This window comes from Canis lupus, chromosome 7 (genome assembly GCF_011100685.1).
Source record: "Canis lupus familiaris isolate Mischka breed German Shepherd chromosome 7, alternate assembly UU_Cfam_GSD_1.0, whole genome shotgun sequence".
Classification (NCBI taxonomy): Eukaryota; Metazoa; Chordata; class Mammalia; order Carnivora; family Canidae; genus Canis; species Canis lupus.
In genome coordinates, this window is record NC_049228.1 from 54,854,223 (window position 1) to 54,877,194 (window position 22,972).

Below are 22,972 nucleotides of genomic sequence, written 5' to 3' on the forward strand. Positions count from 1 at the left end.
GTTTACTGATTCATATTTTCTTAATAGTTAAGGCTAGAGGCATTTAGAAAAGAAATTCAAAGCCAGAATGATTATTTTTCTTTTACAAGGAGGAAAAGCCACAGAGCTGCAAGAATGAGAATAAGCTGTAGTCTCTTTCCTTCTCCAGATCTCTTAGTCTGTTTCTATAATGTGCCAATGGCAACCTTTCTAGAACATGAAGGACTCCCCTCAACCTCTGGTATCAAGGTTTCTATGAGAAGCTCTTTATTCCATTTGTGAGATTCACCTTTACAGAAGAAGCCAGCATCTCTTAGGTCATAGATATTGAGCATCTTTCCCTGAGATAGGAATCCAAGATCAAACAAGGTACCAGGGATCTAAGGGCTGCCTCAACAGGAAACGGTGAGGCAGCTCACTGTTCGTAGGTAAGAGTATAAAGTAATGGAATAGAGACCACAGTAAATATCACCTCTAGAATCTTTGCATCTGTGAGGTTGTCCCTTAGAGGCCAACAGCCAGCACAAATTAGTATATTCCTACTTAAGCAGATGGGCTCTCTTAAAAACAAAATAAAACAAAAAACACTGGAGGAGGTAAGAGAAACATCATGATCTTGGAGGGCATTCTTATGGTCACAATTCAATTATTCAGGTCTTCCTTTTGAAGTGCCCCCAGATGGAGCAAATTCCAATAGCCATTTGAACATTATTTTTATGAGATGGGGGATGTCTAAACACAATTGTCTCATTACTCACTTTTTGATGAGTTATTCTTACTTTTGTTGCATTTAGCATAAAATGTACTTATAAAGATCCAGATACCTATGTATACTTACAAACCAACCAACCAACTCACTTCCTAAATTTAAAAAGTAGTAACACCTTTTGGAAAGGAAAACAAACCTGAGATAAGGAGGAAAAAAGGAAAAAAACATTTCTAGGTCACCTAAAGAGAACCACTATTAATGTTCTAGTATATACCATTCTTTTTTTTTTTTTTTTTCAACAGACTGATTCCCTTTTCTAGGTCATTTAATGGTCTCTACTGACATTTTTAATGGCTGTCTGATTTTTATATCATGCTAAGCAACTTACCCAAACCAAGATTAGATAAATATTCATATATATTTTCTTCAAGTATTTTATGGTCTCAAGTTTCACATTTACATTCTGAATTCGTGTAGAATTTATTTTAGTCCATGACATAAAGGATGACTCTAATTTTAGTTACTCCAAATGTTAGTGAGAATCTGTCATTTTTGGCTCCCCAACATTTGGGCATCTTCCTGTCTGGGTTGATGCTACAGTGCCCTGCCTCCCACAACAGTACCAATGGTGGGCAGATATCCTTTTCCCCATACCCAGCAATAAAGATGCAGGCCTGCCTCCTGGGCTCTGCCTGGGTCTCAGGGTCTTAACAGTGACAAAAATACACAGAGACTCTTAGAATTTAGTCATGGTGGCACTGGTGCGATCTAGGGTCCTGTGACAGCAACAAAGAGGCATCCCAGGCCAGTGCAGAAGGGAGGCTCTATTCCCAGGTCTGGCTTGATTTCCTACTGACTGAGCTACCAAATATTCTTCCTGTAAATTTGTCTCTGCTTAAGCTTGCCAGGATTATTTTTTGCTATTTTCAACAGCAAATGCCAACTGTTAAAGTCAGGTAGGTGTTGAACGTCATCATTTCATTTTCATGAATAATCTATATTTTTCCCACTTGGGAAAAGCATTATCTTTACTATTTATTGCTTTCCTAATACATGCATTTAGGTCTCTTCCTAGACTTAAATTTATTTTGGTCTGTCCCATTGGTTAAGTTTATACTCTGTTAAATCAAACTCTATAATGTATATTGTTATCTGTAGAATAATTTCCATTCTTTCTCAAAATTGTCTTAAATTTTATATTGCATTTATTCTTTCCTTTCTATTTTGTATTTGTCATTTGTGGCATATAGAAAATAGATTACCTTTTTAAAATTTACTTCTATACTAAACAACAGTTCTGTTGAGATATAAGTCACATATCAAAGTTCAGCCTTTTAAAGTACAGTTGACCCTTAAACAACATGAGGGCTAGGGGCATTGACCCTTCCACACAGTTGAAAATCTGCATGTAACTTCTGACTACCAAAAAACTAAACTACTAATATCCTACTGTTGGCTGGAAGCCTTACCAATAACAGTCAACACGTTTTATAGATGTATTCTGTTCAAATACTGTATACTTACAATAATAAAGCAAGCTAGAGAAAATCATAAGAGAAACTATATTTATGATATTGTACTGTACTTATCTTTAAAAATCCACATATAAATGGATATGTGCAGTTCAAACCCATGTGTTCAAGGGTCGGTTGTATACCATTCTGTGGCATTGAAGATATTCACAGAATCGTGCATCCATCACTACTAATTCCAGAAGGTTTTCTTTATCACCAAAATAAACTCCATACCCATTAGCAGTCACTCCCCCCCCCCCCCCCCCCCATCCTGGTAACCAACCACTAATCTATTTGCTGTCTCTATGGATCTGCCTATTCTGGACATTTCATATTAACGAATCATAAAATATGTGGCCTTTGTGTCTGGTTTAACTTAGCAAAATCTTTTCAAGGTTCATCTATGTTGTGGTATGTATCAGAACTTTACATTCCTTTCTATGGCTTAATAATTTCCAATTTGTGCATATGCCACATTTTATTGATTTACTCATCAGTTGATGAACATTTGGGTTTTCACTTTGGGGCTATGATGAGCAATGCTACAAGATTTTGTGTGGACTTAAAGTTTTCAATTCTCTTGGGATACGGTACACCTCCTCTATGTCTAACATTTGAGGAACTGGCAAGCTGTTTTCTGTTTTGCATTCCCACCAGAAGTGTATGAGGGTTCTAGTTCCACATCTTCACTAATGATAATTGTCTTTTTGATTATAGTCATCCTAGTAGGTGTAAATTTTGATTTGATTTCCCTAAAGACTAATAATGTTAAACATCTTTTTCTTGTTTTTTTGGCCATTTATAAATCCTCTTTGGAGAAATGTTTGTGCAAATACTTTGCCCATTTTTAAAGTGGGTTATTTTTCCATTTATTTGTGAAAGTTCTTTCTACCTTTTAGGGACATGTCTCTTATCAGGTATCTAATTTGCAAATACTTCCTCCTGTGAATTGTCTTTTTACTTTCTTGATAGCATCTTTTGAAGCATACATTTTTTACTTTTTAAAAAAGATTTTATTTATTAAAGAGACAGAGACAGAGAGAGAGAGGGGGAGAGGGAGAAAGAGAGAGAGAGAGGGAGAGAAGGGAAAGAGGGAGAGAGAGAGAGATGTGCAGAGGACAAGGAGAGAGAGAAAGAGAATCCTAGGCGGATTCCTTGCTGAGCAGGGAACCTGACATAAGGCTCAGTCTTAAGGCCTGGAGATCATGACACGAGCCAAAATCAAGCGCCAGAACTCCTAACTGACTGAGCCACCCACATGGCCTAACACATATTTTTACCTTGATGAAGGATAATTTTTTTTGTCACTTGGGCTTTTGTCATTTCTAACAAACCATTGCCTAAAATCCAAGATCCATGATTTACACCTACATTTTCTCCTAAAAGTTGTAGTTTTAGTTCATACATTTAGGTCAATGATCCATTTTGAATCATTTCTTGTATATAGGTGCAAGGTTTGGGTCTAACTTCATAATTTTGCGTGTGACTATTCAGTTGTCCTGGCACCACTTGTTGAAAAAACTATACTTTCCATTCAATTGTCTTGGCACTCTTGTTGAAAATCAATTAGCTATCAATGTACAGGTTTCTGGGCTCTCAATTCTATTTATATATTGATCTTTATGTAGTAATAATCTTGATTACTATAGCTTTGTAGTCAGTTTTGAAATCAAAAGCAGAAGTTCTCCAACTTTGCTTTTCCTTTTCAAACAGGTATTCTGAATTTCCAGATTAGTTTTAGAATCAGCTCATCAATTTCTGTAAAAAGGCAGCTAAGATTTTGATAGGGATTGAATTGAATCTAGATTTGGAAAATACTGCCACCTTAACAATAGTAAGTCTTCCAATCCATGAACATGGGATGTCTTACTTAATTTTTTTCAATGATGTTTTCCAGTTTTCAGTATATAAAGCTTCCACTTCTGAATTTTTAAAGAAGATTTTATTTATTTATTACTTGACAGAGAAAGAGAGAGAGAACATAAGCAGAGGGACAGGCAGAAAGAGAGGGAGAAGCGGACTCCCTGCTAAGCAGCGAGCCTGACTCAGTGCTTGATCCCAGGACTCCGGGATCAAGATCTGAGCTGAAGGCAGATGCTTAACCAACTGTGCAACCTAGGTGCCCCTAAATTTTTATGTTTTTAATGTATTCTTAATTCTATTTTTAGATTGTTCATTGTTAATATACAGAAGTACCATTGATTTTTGGGTATTGATCTTGTATATCCTGCAACCTTGATTAACTCACTTAGCAATTATAAAAGTTTCTTTGGGTGTGCTTAGGATTTTTTTCCCCCACATAAGATCATGACATCTATATATAGAGACAAGTCTACTCCTTTTCTACACTGAATGCATATTTTTCTTGCCCAATTGCTGTGGCTTGAATCTTTAGTACAATGTTGAATAAAAGCACTGACAATGAACATCCTTGTCTGGTCTTAGGGGGCAATGCATCCAGCTCTTCAACCACTAAGTATGACATTAGCTGCAAGTTTCTCCTAGATTGTACCATCAGACTGAGGAAGTTCCCTTCTATTCCTACTTTAGTATTTTGTAACATAAAAGGGTGTTGAATTTTGTCAAATGTTTTTTCTGCATCTATTAAAATTATCACATGGCCTTTGTCCTTTATTCTATTAAATGATATATTATATTGGTTTCTTTAGTCCCATTTGATCATGGCATATAATCCCCTTTATATGTTGCCAGATCCACTGTTAGTATTTTGTTGAGAAAGTACATCTATATTCATAAGATATATTAGTCTGTAGTTTTCTTGTCGTATCTTTGGTGTGGGTTGATTCTGGCCCCCACAAAATAAGTTGGAAAGTGTTTTTTCCTCTTATGTTTTGAAAGGATTTGTGAAGGATGTTATTTATTTTTTTTAATTTGGTAGAATTCATAATTGAAGTCATCTGGGCTTGTGCTTTTCTTTTTAGGATTCTTTAAAAATTACAAATTCCATCTCCTATTATATAGGTCTATTAAGAATTTTTATTTTAAGTTTCAGTAGTTAGGTCTTTCTAGATGCTTATTTTATCTAGGCTGTTTGATTTTTAAATACTCATGAATTAACTCATGAATTCTAACAAAATCACAGTTGTTTCTTTTCAGTTTCCTAGGGACAAATAATACATAAAATTATACTTTTGTACTATATTTTTGTGGAGGTATATATGTGTATATATATACTTTTTTTCTTAAATGAGATAATCTTCTGTTCTTCCTCTAAGTCTGTTATTGGCTACTGATTCCTGATACTATGGAAATATTTTTCTGAGTTTTACCAACGGTTGTTATCAGGAAGGGATCCTGAATTTCACCAACTACCTTTGGAGACAATAAAAATGGAGCAACCATGGAGACAATAAAAATGTTTTCTCCTTTGATCTATGAACTGATCAATCACATTCATAGGTTTCCCAATGTTGACTTATCTTTGCATCCCTAGTGTAAGTCCTACATGGTGATGTTTACTGAAGTTTTTATTACAGTGCTGGTTTAGATCCACAAATACCTTATGATTTTTATACCTATACTCATGAAACTGTCTGCAACTTTGTTTTCTTTTGTTTTATGATTCTTTTAAGCTTAAAAAACATGTTTGGAAAATTTTCACATTTTTTTGAGGGTCTAAAAACTTGTGCACTAAACAATTTTTTTATTAGATTGCCAATGGCACAGTTTAAAATCTGTTTACCCTCAGCTTTTCCCACCTCTATGCTTTCAGAACCACATAAGCATCAAACAAGTGGAGTGATTTTTATCCAACAGGCAATGTAGAAAGAGATCATATTAGCATCTGCAGTATATGGTACATTATGTGATCATTTAAGGTATTCTATCATAGTTATACTTCTAGAGTCAAAGGAACCTCTGAATATTTTAAAGAAATCTTTTATTGACTTTGGGAACTATGCTTCACGTTTGTTGAGACTGCTCCCGTATGTCCATCTGGGTATTCTCAACTTCTAGCTCCCCAAATGTCTACTGCCCAAGAGACATCATAAAAAGAATGCTTTGAAATTAATCATTGCTACTAAGAACGTGGTCAAGAGTTCTTGTTGGGGCAGGAAACTATAACCATGGCATAACTTGAACAGGCTATTGTATTCTGATTTCTGTCAAAGGCTACCTCTCCTGTGGTGTTCTACATCACATCTCCTCTCGCCTTCTCATTGAGGTCATGACTTCAAGTATCCTTTAGTCTCTAATGCAACATCAATTTTTCTATGCTCTAGTATCATCTGACTTTATCTGAAGTAATTCTCCATCATATTCTGTTTTAGGCCTATTCTACTAATTCATATATTGGTCTGTGGTTTCCCTTCCTCTCACTACAATGTAAGTTTCAAGAGAGCTTACACTTTATCTGTCTAGATTCCCTCTGTATATAAGCCTTTAATATAGTACCTGGCATGGTGTGGCCTTTAATATCTGGTCAACAAATCAAGGTTTACAGGTTGTAGCAGTCGAGCCCCAAGAAGGGCTGGGTGATAGCAAGATTCTAACATTACCAAGTCCCAAATAAGGGTATGGGAAGAGTTGCTACATATTTTAAGAATTGTTAGGGTAAAAATTAGCAAGAACTCTAAACTAAGAACCACCTGGAAACTAAATTTGCAGAGAAGTGAAAGATAAGCCTCAAAAGGCTAAGTATAATACACCATGGTAAAAGCAATCCAAATTGTAGAATGTTGTGTTTATTAACAAGATTGTGATGGGCCATATACTCTGAGCCCATGAACTCAAGGTATTCTGCAGTTATGAAGGTCTGCAAGTTTTGAAAATGATGAGGAAATAGAAAATAGGAAACTATTCTTTGTAGAGTGCCATGCTACGCCTGTACCTACAGCTGTAAGAATGCTTCCAATTAAAAAAAAAAAAAAAAAAGAATGCTTCCAATTGTTATACATCAGAAGTGACATAATGGAGCTAAAAAGTTTGGGGACAGGAACTCAAAATGAATAGGTGAGACACTGTATGAAGGTAGAACTCAAAAATGAATTCTTACATTCAAAAGATTCAAGGATATAAGATTTAAGTCTATGGGATCATGAAATGCATGAAATGACAATCTCATTTCTACCAGATTCCAGGATTTGATTTTACATTAATATCAGGATAAACTGACACTTTTAACAGGAAATGTTCAGATAACAAAAAAGGACATATTAATTTATATATTATGCCAAGAAGAAATGAAAATGCCTACATTTATGTAAAATCTGTTAAAGCTTTCATGTCTATTTTTAAATTTAAAACCTCACTAAAATATTTTCATCACCACCAACCTATTTTACAGATTTGGGAAAAGTTCAGAAAGTCATCCAGCTAATAAAAATAACAGAAATGGAATTAGACTCTGACCTGAACTTCAATTTCTTAAATATTTCCTCTTCCCATATTCCACTTCTAGGAAATTACAAGTAGAAATTCAAAGAAAGTTTGGAAATTTTTCTAGATTATAATTCTGTAAGAAGTCACAAAATAAACTGCAAGAGAACATAGGAACCTTTCAGACTGATGTCAAGGGTGGAGTGCCAGCTTATGTTTCCTATTCATAGGAGAATCTTAGAATAGATAGTTCATTTGTCTGTTCTGTATCATGATTTCAAGTTTTAGTATATACACACTTGTAAGAATTTAGTTTTACATACTGATGTAATATATATATAAAAATATATATTATTGTATCAAAATCTCCTAGTACTTTCCCAGAAATGTGACATAATCTGTGCAGAAGACATTAAGCTATATTGGGTTTTGCCACAAAGAACTACTCAAATTGCCCATCTAATGTTCTCACAGGCCAAGGAACAAAAATGCCTATATCACTCACTGGATTCAATTACAACTTTTTGCCATCTTAGTTGGTATTGATGAAAGGTCAGAAGAATGACAACCTTAATTTGCCAGACACTTCCACACAATTATATCTTCCTTTACAGGCAAATGATTTCTGACAAAGCTTCTCTCAAGGTAGTATCAAATAGGACCAGGAAGTGGGCAGAGAAAGATAGAGAACTGAACTTTTGGTCCCTGGATCTAAGCCTTAATCATCTTGAATAGACTGTGACAGGTCATCATACCTTTCTAAGCCAGCAGTATTCCTGTCTGCAAAACGTCAGGTTTGGAGAGATCTCTAAACTCTAAAATTAGATGATTCTCTAATTCTCTGTCACCAACTTCTAAGAGATATTTGATATTTATGCTAATGAGGAGACAATAATGCTTCATTCTCATATGACTAAGACTTTTGCCAGCGCTCTTGCTTCTAGCCATCACCATCATTGGTCGTAGTTTGTTGGAAGCTACGTTGCTGCATCTGGAATAACGCTCCCAGGGGCCCACATGCCCCTTCTGAATTACAGCTCTTTCACGAATTCCTCCGCGAGCTCCTGCCATTTACATACTCAGCAACAGACCTGTGTGTTCTGTCACCTTCAACAGTTGAATTATTAAAGAACTTTCATATTAAAATATTGTTTTTACGCAATAATCAGGATCATTCCAGCTCTATGTGTGCATTTGACCCTGTCAATCCTTGAACTGGTGTTACTGCAGAACCATGTCTGTAACTGAAGCTCTCACTTCACGTTGAAGGCAATATTCTATTCCCCTTTGGGAAATTGGGGCTTCTTAACAAGGAAAGTGAGGCTGCAGAATACAGGGTTACAGATTTCCAGCATGTCAGCAGAAATCCCCCTACCTACACAAATGCAAGGCTTGAAGAGCTTAATGGCAACCGTGAAATAATGCTTTGAAACATTAACATTTTAAAGGAATTTAAAAATCCTCAAGTTCAGCTGCATTTTCCTAGTCCAACATAAATATGAATAAGTTGGTAGTAGCTCTGTTTTTGCTTTTATAGCTATCTCCCACATTTCCTGGCACGAACAGCAGCTTGATAGCTTCAGTTACCACAGTATTATTTCACTTCATTAAAGTGAACTTAGGACACTGTCTATTTCACCTGTCCCGAGTCACAAGTGCAAAAACAAAGATCCAGCGTGCAGAAATCCAGCTCTAAGTGAGCTTGTTCCCTGGAATTCCCACGGTCCTTAACCAAGCTTCCTGCTCCCTCCCACTGTTTGGAGTTATGTCAAACTTTTTATTCATATTTTAAGTAAGTCCCAAAGACAAGTAACTTTCAAACTGATTTCATAAAGAAGAAAAGGAGTAATAATCAGCAGGAAGATTTCAACTTCCACAGACGTAGACAGAGAAGGCTTATATGAATTGTTCAGAGTGCTGAAAAGCACCCCATCCTTTCCCTTTTCCACACACAGAGTAAGCTGTCAAAGGACATTTTTGTCTCTTCCTTTTTAGAAAAAGAAATGTGTCAGCCATCACTATTCAGGCAGATGGATTTTGAAGACTATCAGTGGATATATCACAAGGTCTTGCCAAACCATGTGGTTGGTCTCTCATCTGACACGTACACTAAGGTTTTTACTAATTCAGAGGCTATAAAACCTTTTTTTCTTTTGCTATAAAACTTTTTAAAGCACCTTATAACTTCCAATTATAAAATAAGTAATAGAAATGACAAGTGCAGCATAAGAAATATCACCAGTAATGTTTGCATGACAACAGATGAGCTATACTTACCATGGTGAACATTTCATAATGTATGTAAGTACTGATCACTATGTTGCACACATGAAAGTAATATTGTAGAAATTAAATAAAAATAAAAAAATAAAAATCTTGTAAGGCTGCCGCAAACTGCAAAGGCACTAACATTCTATGCTTATAACCTGCCTTCAAGAACATTTTTCATTTTTAGGGATACCTGGGTGGCTCAGTGGTTGGGTGTCTCCCTTTGGCGCAGGGTGTGATCCCACAGTCCCAGGGTCGAGTCCCACATTGGCCTCTTTGTGTGGAGCCTGCTTCTCCCTCTGCCTATATTTCTGTGTCTCTCGTGAATAAATAAATAAATAAAATCTTTTTAAAAAAGAGTATTTTTCATTAAAAAAATTATTCAAAGACTTACTTATTTTAGAAAGAGTGAGAGTGTGCCTGAGCAGGGGTAGGGACAGGGGCAGAGGGAGAGAAACAACCTAAGGGAACTTCTCGCTGAGTGCTGAAGCCCGATGCAAGGCTCAATCTCATGACTCTGAGATCATGACTTGAGCCAAAATCAAGAGTCTGATGCTTAATTGATTCCCTCAGGCACCCCATGAAGCAAGAATACTTTTTAAAAAAATTTTTATTCATTTATTCATAGACACACAGAGAGAAAGGCAGAGGGAGAAACAGGCTCCATGCAGGGAGCCCAATGTGGGACTTGATCCCGGGTCTCCAGGATCACACCCCAGGCTGCAGGCGGCGCCAAACCGCTGCGCCACCGGGGCTGCCCAAGAATACTTTTTAAAAGGTAATGTTACCTTTAAATTGGATTTTTATTAAGAAAATTGCAGAGCAATGTTAAAAGTGAGATCTGTCATTAAGAAAAACCTGATCAGATGTTAAGATGTTAAGATGAGTGTATGGAGTTCATTTAAAAGTTCTTCCAGGGATGCCTGGGTGGCTCAGTGGTTGAGCATCTGCCTTCAGCTCAGGTCGTGATCCTAGAGTCCCAGGATCGAGTCCCGCATCGGGCTTTCTGCATGGAGCCTGCTTCTCCCTCTGCCTATGTCTCTGCCTCTCTCTGTCTCTCATGAATAAATAAATAAGATCTAAAAAAAAAAAAAAAAAAAAAAAAAAGAGTTCTTCCAAAAAATCATGGAAGAATAAAAAGAGTATTTTTCAAAAGGAACACCAATATAGCAAAAAATGACATATGAAAGAACTCTTAAGATTTAGGTATCAATATTCTTAGATAAAAGGTAAATCTTAGAGACATAATTAGAGATTATAATGGATAGAAATCTACAACACTCAGAAGAAAGCTGATACCTTAAGAGCAGTATTTGAAAATTTTTGTAGAAACTTTTATAACTCTCAGTTGAAAACAAGAATGTAAAGACATTGAACTATAGCTGGATTATTTCTAGTTGTTTCTTTTTTTTCAACCAAAGGGCAATTACCCTGTAAATTGTCATCTTGTATTTTAATGCTTTTAGAAGAAAATACAAAACTTTAAAACTGCCTACCGATACAGAAAAAGATTCAGCCAATTAAAAGAAGTGGGAAGTGAAGAATTATCTTGTTGGTCTGAAATATTTCTTTTCAAAGGTGTCTGGTGGCTCAGTCAGTTAAGCATCCGACTCTTGATTTATGCTCAGGTCATGATCTCAGAGTCGTGAGACTGAATCCTGAAACAGGCTCCATGTTCAGCGTGGAGTTGGCTTGAGGATTCCCTTCCTATCCCTAACCCTCACCCCCGCCCTGCTGCTGGGCCTCTGCTTCTCCCCATCTTGAGTGTGCCCACCTGCGCTCTCTAAAAGAAATAAATCTTAAAAACAAAACAAAACAATCGTCTTTCATCTGCTAATTGACAATCCAGTGCTAGGAGCCTGGTTTCACTTCTAGTTCCTAACACCAGTGATTACCTTTAGGGTAATGGGCTCAAATTTTACCACAAGAAGCTGTCTGACATATCCAGCTTCATACAAAAAGATCTGACTTCTACATAGGCATCAGGAATGAAGGAAGTAGAAGCTTTTGGAGCATAGGTAGGTGTGGTGTGCAAGACAAAAGGTCACCAGCTTCCAGAAAGTCTGATATTGAAACTGGCAGTAGGATGTCCCAATGGCTTGACTCCCAGAATAGAACTAAAGTTAGAATTTGGCATTCCAGACAGAGGAGAAAAGAAAGCACAACAAGTCTTTCTCATAAATGAAAAACAAGTTAGAGAGGTACATATGAAACCCATTCTGAAGGGTTGGTTTTCTTCTTAGGATAAAACAAATTTCTGTAAAGCTGTGACATCAGGGGACAGTTTCTTTACTTGTGCACTTGGTATTTTCACATTGTTTTGTATTACCTCCTCTACTTCAATGGATATTTTTTTTTAAAAAGTGTTGATAATAGATGACTATGTAAAAAGGGAAGATTTTAATTACGAGAAGCTTGAGGAAGTGGCGATATCCTGAAAAAAAAAATGGGTTTCATTTCTAATTTTTTGGTTATGCTAAGGAAATGTCTGTCTGTATGGAAATGCCTGGTGACATACAGGGATGTCACTTTATAAATCAATGAAAAACAATAAACCAACAAATATTTATTGAGGAATTGGATTTTACTTAAAGAAGTAACTTAGTTTTGAGAGATCAGAGAAATAGGAAAACTAACAAAACATAAAACTAGAAGTGCTCAAGTATATGCAGAGGCACATAAATATAAAGGCATTAGTTCAAAATTTTGCCCAAGAAAAAGCCAAGAAAGAGTAATCAATATTCTCAGATGAAGTGCAACTTGTATGGTCATCTGTACTCTTCAAGGAGCTTAATAACCTCTGATGCTGAGGTTATAAGAATTACCAACCATAAGACTTTGTAGAACCCTGAAAATTGAAAACAGGGAGACCTCCCATCTGGAAGAAAAGGAGGAAGGTGGTATTGGAGATGGCCCTCAAAGAAGTCATTCCAAACAAAGAGGGAATTAGGACATTTGGTGAAAGGTGATTTAGGGCAAATGTAGGAGAAGGGCAGGGAGATAACAGGGGTAGGTGCTAGAAATGATTGGTTGCAGTAACTCCTCAAATCTTTCAAAGCTAATAAGAAAAGCAACTTAATTTGGTAGGTAGTAGAGAACCAATGCTTATTTCTGGGCACAAGTGTCTTTTTAGAAAAATACCTAAAGCATTTTTAGTGCCTAAAAGCATGCCACTTTTTAAAAAAGAATGATTCTTTCTGGGGTGGGTGGGGGAGGGAGGGGGGGAGGGAGGGAGGGAGGGAGAGAGAGAGAGAGAGAACAAGAATGTGAGCATGTGTGAGTGGGCAGGAGGGGAAAAGGGAGAGAATCTCAAGCAGACTCCCTGCTGAATACAGAGCCCAATGTGGGGCTTGATCTCATCACCCTGAGGCCATGACCTGAGCTGAAATCATGAGTCGAATATGACTCATGATTTAACCGACCGAGCCACTCAAAAGCCCCTGAAGTACCTCATTTTTAAGCTCCAATTTTTAGGACATATCTATTTTAAGGGAAAATGCGATTAATGGCAAGAGACCTAAAGCATTCTTCCCAGTTTCTCAAGGAATGACTACTGAATCATTGCCCATATCATTCTACCAACAATTCAGCCCAGGCCACTATGCAAACTCTATGTATCATAGCTGATGAAGAAGCTTTTTATATAGTGTAAGATGTAGTATGAATTGACCAGCACAAACTCACAGTCTATTTCTACACAATGGACCACTCTCTATGGTTGCTCTTTTTGTGGTTGAGGTCACTGTCCCTAGGACTGGGGGTTCTTCCTAGATCTTTGTTATTTCACCTGTTCTCCAAGGTTTATAGGTGAGAGCTCCTTATCACCATTCACCCTCAAATCTAGTCCATCAGCTCTCACCAATGCCAATAACACTCTCTACTTGCCTAGCTCCCAGAGAAGAGGGCTGGTGGCCAGAAAAAAGCCAAAAGGCCAAGTGTAGTATCAAAATAAGCCCCCAACAATTATGGAAGAACCACCATTTAATATTCATGCAGACTGTGATACATGGAAGAATATTCTTCTATAATGAATGGTTTATTTTATATTTTACAGGTTAATTCCAGAACGCTTCGCTTTTCTAAGATGATTCTATTAGGAGAAATCTAAATTAGTACGAGGAATGTGTGACTATTTTCTTCAGGGATTCAAATATATGACCATAGGGGAAATTAAAAAAAAAAAAAGGAATTAAAAAAAATCAGGAGTTTTTTTTTTTAACATTGGATTTAAACACAATCACATGTAATTTTAGAGTTGACATACACATTTTCATTAAACTTTGGCTCCTTATGCAGTTACCTAAAGTTCCTCTATGAACTGTCATACAATGTAATCTAGAAGAAATCAAAGTGGAGAATGATCCTCTTATGGAAAAGAGCAACTGCAGGAAATTGTGTTGGCATGAGTTTCCCATATACATGCTTCTTATTGTCAAATAATTTGGTTCATAAAAGCTTATGAGTGTTAATACTTGGGCAAGATCAAACCTTTGGAAGGGTGTAACAAATACAGAGAGGTAATTTGCAACCTGTCTGAATGACGTAATGGTTATAGGATGGAAAAAACCCAATCTGCAGAGCCATGTTGCATAGTTGCCAAGCAATTATTATTTTTTTTTCAGGTATGCAATTCTAACATGCCCAAGCATTTGACAGTGACTTCTGACACTCCTTTTTTATAGTGTCTGCACGGCTGATAAACCATACATTTAAAAATATAATTCAGAAAAAAATAGGTTAGAAAAAGTACTTTCGTTTGAAGAACAGAAAAACTTGAAGCTGCTTGATCTTTTTTTTTAAATAAGCACCCCCTTTTTAAATTAGGAGTCCAACAGAGGGCTTAAACTTGACCCTGAGATCAAAAGTCAGATGCTTAAGCGATTGAGCCACCCAGGCACCCTACTTGCTTGATTACCTTAATTGTATGAAAACTAGACAGCCCATTAATGTTTCAGATACTCCCATGCACAGAGTGACCATCAGTGTTATAGGCCACCTGAATGGGGAGATGTCTACTTTTGTACAGGGACCACGTTCCACCTTTGCTTTGTACTCAGGGAAGCCAGAAAAAAAGGTAACTGAATGATTTGGATACAAGTATCAAGGAGAACTTTGGTAGTAAAGGAATGAATAGGTCTCCACTGGGAAATCTATATTGTTTTTATGTAACTGTATCCCCAAATCCTAGCTCATCACCTGACACACTGTAGGCACTCAGTATCTGCTGACTTCAGGGACACAAAGCTTTATGTTAGAACATCAAAAGGACACTAAAAATTACCTTTACTCAAAATCTCCATCTTCCTCTTCTTGGCCTGAATCTTAACCATATTAAAAAATCAAGTTTGAATAGCATTTCAATTAAATTATGCATCATAAATATTTATTCACCATCCACTAAATTTGCATGGTTATTTGGTCAAAGACCCAAATCAGGCTAACTTTTCTAGACTAAAATAATCTTTCTTTGAATACTATAGCTTTTATTACTTAAAACATGACTGTCCCTCTTCTGCTGCCTTGAATCTTAATATATGCCCCAGTCTTACGCACACATGTACATGCATAAAACACTGCATCTTCTCTCTGCCTTCAGCAAACATTCTCTGCCTAAAATGTCCTTTTGACACTTTTTACACTTGAATAGAGAATTCTCATTCTTTAAAGGTTAGTCCATATAGCACTTCCTCTATGAAGTTTTTTTCTGTTCTTTGTGCAGAATTAACTATTTCACTATTATGGGTATGGAAGCCCAGAAGCAGTTTGACTTGTATTTTGATTAGCTATCTCTATCCTAATTGATTGGTAACTCATTAAGATTGGAGATGGTAACCAATCCACCTTTCTATGGTGTTAGCACAGTGTCTGCTATGACTATAAACCACTAACAACTCCAGAATTTCTATCTGGAAAATAGGAGCTGCAGCCTAGCCTGGCTGGAGTTGGGAAACAGATATGGGAATGAGGGGGACAGAACTGGATGGGAAATGGGTGTATATTCTTTAATACTGAACTATGTCCCTTCATAAAAGGCTAAGAAAACCAATTTTTCATGCTGGAGGGGTTGGATAAATACTGACAGAAGTCTTTAGCATAACTACTGCCAGTGGCTTTACTGAACTGCAAGAAATACTGGGAAAACAATGATACCTAGATGTATAAATCCTTTAGGGGACCAAGCATGTAACAAAATTATTCTTAAAAAAAATTATTCTAGATGTTCTTTTTCCTCAAGAGCACAGAAAGGAGGAAATGAGGATATGAAGTCCTCTCAGATACAAGCTTATTAAAGAAAGCCTGGATTCAGTGTGAGGAAAGGGCCACATTCTTGATATTAAATGGTGGACAGTGGACCCATGCGTGTAAGTCTATCTCTAAAGGAGACATTATCCTGGCTACGGCTTCACTGGCCATGAATCATTCTGAGACAGCTGAACGGCTCTTCCGGCGGAGGGTGATGTGTAAAATTTCAGAGCCACCTTGTCTTGCTTGGAGGGAAAGAACTCAGAGCAGGAGAGGGAACAAAAGGAACAGGTAGAGAAGACCCTCATCCTCAGTCAGTAGAGCAAGGAAAAATCATTCTAAGACTGGGAGCAAGTGCCACGTGTTTCTATTAGCATCTCACTACCTTTGGTAAGAAAGGTCTTGGTGAGACCACTGGGTCACACCCTCGTCATCAAAGAATGACCAGACACATCTCATTTCTTTAAGTGGTAACGTAAGGATGAGGATACAGACTTCTAACTCCTCCTCACCTAACATCCTAGAGATGTTCAATGGGTTCTTGATTAATGGATATGAAAAAAAAAAATCAAACGTGTGCACACAGTGAGCCGTCTACCATACCCACAGCCGTCATACACACAGTAAGGAGGGCATAAGGTTGTGATCCAAGAAGACCCCAGTCCTAGTGTCAGCTGTCAATTATTTGGCTTCCCTGACCTTTTATCCTCTTATATAAAATACAAATTAAAAATTCCTATTTTTCCATACAGGGCTGTTCTAAGAAAGTAAATACACATAGAAGTACAATGAAAATGGTAAAAAGCAATATATAAAAGCTGAGACCTTGAAACATTATTATTATGCCTCTCAAGTATAAAACTATGTATTATGCGCCTGGTTAAAATAATCAGAACTGTAAAAGTGAATAGGATTGAACTGGATTGTTTTATATATGAAATGTCAATCTCCAAAACGCATGTTTTAGATTCAAAGGGCAAAGAACCAAAGAACAAAAGGAGGTCTTTGGTCTCCTACTAGCAAAGAAAGGCTATGAACACATTCCTGAGATCCTCCAGTTTATCTACTGAAAAACATCCGAGGGCTTCTCCAGGCCTGAAGTCCTTCCCCAGATAAACATATGAGGTGCTTAAGTAATCACAAGTTCATTTATGAAAGGAAATGACTGTTTCTCCCCAATTTTATACTCTTCCTGTTAAAGTCTAGATGATTTAAACTGAAAAGGGAAAGAAAAAGCAGTATGAATACAAAATCATGTTTTATAAGGAATAAATCCATCACATAAAGTAAATGACATCTTTAGAAAAATCAGAACTCAATATATTGGAATATACTTTTTCCCCCTTAAGATACTTGTTTGATCTTGATGAATCTTGATGAATAATTTCAAAATAAACATGTATGCTTTAAAAGTAAGCATCTCTGCTTACTCTGACAAAATCAAAAGAGAAGGGACTCTAAAAGTTTCTGAAGTTAGAATTATAAATTACAAATGAGTCCTAAAATCCACCATGTCTTTGGGCTCCAGCCTGGTGTCTCCCAACTCTTCACTGAGATTCCTGGGACCCTGGAGTCAGAACTCCAGGCAGTACAGCTGATGGAGTCAATGCTGCGGCTTCTGAAGTGCATTCGTAGTCTTGGCCCTATACTCCATCAATACCAGCCTCATCACCTGAACCCATCCACAGTACAACATTGTTGATCTCTCGACTCGGAACCATGGGACCATTCATGGTTTTTGAGCAGGTAAAACTCAGCAGAGTCTTGCTACAGATTAGAAGAAAAAAGAACCTCAATCCAAGAAATTGTGTGATAATGGGTTTCTGAATGAGTAATATACTTAGAACCCTGAAGATGACATTTATCTATGACACCTGTGAATTTTCCCAGTTAAGGGAAAATATCGAAGTTTAAAATTTAAGGGATTGCTTTGTACAATTGTATACAATTATTAAGAGTTTTTGTGATTTTTATTGAGAATTCTCAAAAGTATCATTTGAGCTTCTAATAATATGTCATTAATTAGCTTTGTTTCTGTTAAGGTACTATATTTAGTTCATTGTGATTACATGTTCCTTGATTTTTTTGTTAAGTATAAATCCTGCCCCAATAAAATAATCACATTCTATGTGATACATTTTCCAAGCCTATTTCCCCTATTTTATGGTGTTCATCATTACCTGTGAAGGACTACAGAAGAATTGAGTAAGAAAAGAAAGGACACATTTATAGATCTGTACCTATGAAAAATATTAATGGAGTCACATCCCTAGTTAGGGACTTAAGCGGTTATCATTAAGGATTGGCTTTATGGAATTAAAATATTTGTTGTGGGGCACCTGGCTGACTCAGTTGGAAGGGCATGTGACTCTTGATCTCAAAGTCCTGAGTTCAAGCCTCATGTTGTGTGCAGAGATTACTTAAATACGTAAAACTTAAAAAAAAAAAAAAAAAACTTTGTTACATTTCTCACAAAGAAATGAGCAATTCTATGGTTTCCTGAGAATATCCTTATGCATAGTTGCTTTGAATAGAGTAAAATCAATCTTCTCATACTCATATGATGAGATCATGAAGAAAAACTATATTTCTCTGAGAGAAGGCAACATGCTTCATGTATTTAAGGGCTGTACCTAATAAAACACATATTATCTTATGTACTTGTCACCCTATCTGACTCAAGAGGGAGGATTTCTGTGGTCTTTCCCAAACTATGGCTATTCTAAGTCATCCAGGCAGCACCCACCCAATTCCCAAAGAACCCGAAAGAAGGTCTTTCTCCACAGATTCCCCATGACCCCACTCCCTCCTCTGTCCTTTGTATACCCAAAGCTTTTCCAAAGCAGCACTTACCACAGTGTGGTCTCTAGTCTTTTACAACCTGTACAGAGATCCTAGAGGACAATGACCATGTCTTTTTTAAAATTTAAATTCAATTAATTAACATATAGTGTATTATTAGTTTCAGAGGTAGAGTTCAGTGATTCCTCAGTTGTATATAATCCCCAGTGCTCATTACATCATGTGCCCTCCTTAATGCCAATCACCCAGTTATCCCATTCCCTCTCCCTACAGGAAGCCCCAGTTCTTTTCCTAGCGTTAAGTCAAGTCTCGTATGGTTTATCTCCCTCTCTCATTTCATCTTCCCCTTCCTTCTCCAATGATCCTCTGTTTCTTAAATTCCCACAAGAATGAAATATGATAATTGTCTTTCTCTGATTGACTTATATCTTATTTATCTGGGTTCCTAGGGCCCAGTCCAAGGAAAGGCACAATTCATATGTGCCAAATAAAGGCACAAATAAAACTAAACTGATTATCAGAACTAAATACAGTAATGAACTAAATGAAGATGCTGCTAATTGCTTTCAAAGATGTATCATTCACATACAAAAAAAAACCCCCACAAAATTTACAGGGGCAGTTTGATCAATGAAGGTGAGTGCATGCATACATACTTTTCCCCCGCTAGGGTATTAGGATTACAAAACGAAGTAAACAAAAAGCACAACAGAAACAAAATCACCAACTTATGTTTATTTTCAGTATCGCACAGCAAATGAAACAGTCAACAAAACTAAAAGGCAACCTACAGAATGGGAGAAGATATTTGCAAATGTCTTATCAGATAAAGGGCTAGTCTCTAAAAACTATAAAGAACTTAACAAACTCAACATCCAAAAAACAAAAAATCCTGTCAAGAAATGGGCAGAAAATATGAACAGACTTTTCCCCAAAGACCACATACAAATGGTCAACAGATACATGAAAAAATGCTTCACATCACTTGGCATCAGGGAAATACAAATCAAAACCACAATGAAATACCACCTTACACCACTCAGAATGGCCAAAATGAACAAGTCAGGAAACAACAGATATTGGCAAGGATGCAGAGAAAGGGGAACCCTCTTACACTGTTGGTAGAAATGCAAACTGGTACAGCTACTTTGGAAAATAGTATGGAGGCTTCTCAAAAAGTTAAAAATAGAGCTACTTTACTGCCTGGCAATTGCATTACTAGGTATTTATTCAAAGGATACAACATAGTGACTCAAAGGGGCTCATGCACCCCAATATTTAAGGCAGCAATATCCACAATAGCCAAACTATAGAAAGAACCCAGATGTCTGTTGATCGATGAATGGATAAAGAAGATATGGTGTGTGTGTGTGTGTGTGTGTGTGTGTGTGTATGCGCAATGGAATATTACTCAGCCATCAGAAAGAATTAATCTCTCCATTCACAACAATGTAGATGGAACTAGAGGATATCATGCTAAGCAAAGTAAGTCTGAGAAAAACAGATACCACATGATTTCACTCATGTGATTTAAGAAACAACATGGATGAAGACAGGGGAAGGAAAGGAAAAATAAGATGAAAATAGGCAAACTACAAGTGATGCTAAGCTCTAGGAAACAAACTGAGGGCTGCTGGAGGGGAAGGGTAACTGAATGAAAGGTAATAAGGAGAGCACTGATGCAATGAGTACTGGGTGTTATACATACATAACTGATGAATCACTAAATTCTACTCTGAAACTAGTAATACAATATATGTTAACTACACTGAATTTAAATAAAGAATTTAAAAACATATATGTAAATAAACAAATTTAGAAGGGAAAAAAAGCCTACTGTATACCATATTCTGCTCAAAAAACAAATTCCCTTTCATTCTGCATGTTAGTTGGGACACTGGAGTATAATTGCCCACTGTAGTGATTAAACTTGAGGCTGGACCACTCTACCCACTACCCAACTTCCTTTTTCCCCCTTGCTCTTCAACTAGTTGGTATATACCAGGAACAAGTAAATGGATTTTAAAATAAAACTAGAGAAAAAACCTGTCACCAAAGAAAACCCCAAACAAAAATCCTACCTCTCTACATAATACGTCACAAACATGAATAATATTCCATTATAATATAATTACATCTATAACCATAGTAACACAATCCAAGATGACTTAACTTTCTTACAGCAAATAACAATCTGACTTTATAAAACTAAGTAAGGTCTTGAACTGACAGACACTGATGAAACATCCTTACTTGGTTTCAGTTCAAGAGAGCCAACAAGAGGTCTACTAAATTTAGACTGAGCTGATTTCATCACTAACCTGTCCTTCTGAAAGAGGTCTCTGCAGACAGAAGAAAAAAAAAAAACACAGGGGACATCACACTAGGATGGGACTAACCTATTTAACAGGAACAGACTGCAGCCAGAAATGATCACAAAGAATATTCTGCTAGGCTCCCAGCACCTGCATAAGCCCCGGGGCATCAGACAGCCACACCTTTGTGAACCCCTGAGTGTTTCTGTGAAGCCTACCTCCAGAGAGCCATCAAGAACCCAGAGTTGTGACTACAGTAACTGCAATATGACCAGCTGAATCTAGAAGCTTTCCCGGAAGAAAAAAAAAATACGAGAAACTTGATCCAAGGCAGAGCTTGAAACAATTTGGAGAAGCACAAATTGAAACTGAATCAAATACTGATCATGTTTCTTTCTTTTTAAACTAGTGAAGAGAATACCTAAATTTTCCATCCAAAAAAAAAAAAAGTTTAATTCCAATTAAATTTTACTAAAAATACTAAAATGCTCAGGAAGATAGCTGAGCTGTTAACCAGCATAGGGAGGGTCCAGGCAGTGCCCACCTGACATCCAATTTGTATCTCTGCATGTGTAATAAGTCCGCGGTTTGCTTGTCCTGTGGAGTGGTTGGGAGGGAGAAAGGGAAGGTTGCGTGGAGGAGATAGGCCAGTCTGCGCTAGGCTTTGGAGGGATGGGAGAGCCAGTGATCTCGAGCTTGCTGGCCAAGCCCAGGCAGTGACTCAGCAGCAGACCCAGTGGCTTTGCTGCTTAGATCCCAAGTAGGCAAGAGAGGATGGGGACAGAGAAAAACAGATGCCAAAAGTTTCAAAGAATATTTGGTATGTTAGAATAGGGGACGAGGGGTACAGAGGAAAAAGGAAAGGTGTATTTCTTCCACCCCCATTAAATTCCTTCCATTTCTTTCCGTTCCTCTCCATATGATCTGCTACCTTTTCTGTCATCTCTAACATGGTATCTCAAGTTGTTAAAGCTGTTTGGTATGGATTTTTAGCACCATGCTGCCCATCCTCCATCTTGAGTACCTTATAGTCACTGGTTTGAGCTGGTACTGAAGGAAACACGCAGTATCTCACCCCACAAAGAGCACTGGCAATTTTACCAGCACTTAAACTAGAAACAATTATTTTGAAGCTGAATCAATCTGGCATTTTATGTGATTCAATCCCCTATTCAACTACGGGAAATCCAGAGTATTATTCATTTTTATTCCCCCCCCATTCATTTTTAAAACAGATTTGGGTGAGCAGTACAGTATCCTGCTATTATAGGGAGTGTTCACATCCACCGATACATTGCTTTCTATTTATAAAGCCCAATCTCTCACCTGAAAGGTAAAGGTTGCTTTTCACAGAAATGAATGCAAACTGAAAGTGCCTATGATTCTATGACCCATATTTACTGTTCAAAGGAAATTTTCATAAGGTTACATCCTTGGGATAAAATAACGGGAGAGAAGAGTCATTTTCATTGTTTTTGCAACTTACTGCAATCTATCTCCAAGTCAGGCCTTCTCACACTACCTCTCTTTTAAAGAGCTTTTAAAATGTTTGTATACAGATGAATGTTCTATAAAGGCAGAGAATTCTGAAGAAAAAGGGAGACAAATGTGAAACAGTAGTTTAACTTCTCTATGAGCTAAAGAAAAGCTGATGTTACTTTTAGTATCAGCTGGGGGGAGATCTCTTAGCAGGAAATAAAGAAATAGAAAATAATGTAAATGGGGAAAAATGCCACAGGGGAACTGCCAGAATTAAAGCATAAGACTTTAGCAAAAAGAAATAATGTTATTGAATAAGGAAA

General features: G+C 37.0%; 1 protein-coding gene across 7 annotated transcripts in view; it reads right to left on the reverse strand.

The window, feature by feature from the left end:
• MAPRE2 (microtubule associated protein RP/EB family member 2) overlaps window positions 1-22,972 on the reverse strand; it is a 159,219-nt gene that overhangs the window by 35,997 nt on the left and 100,250 nt on the right. The window lies entirely within an intron of this gene.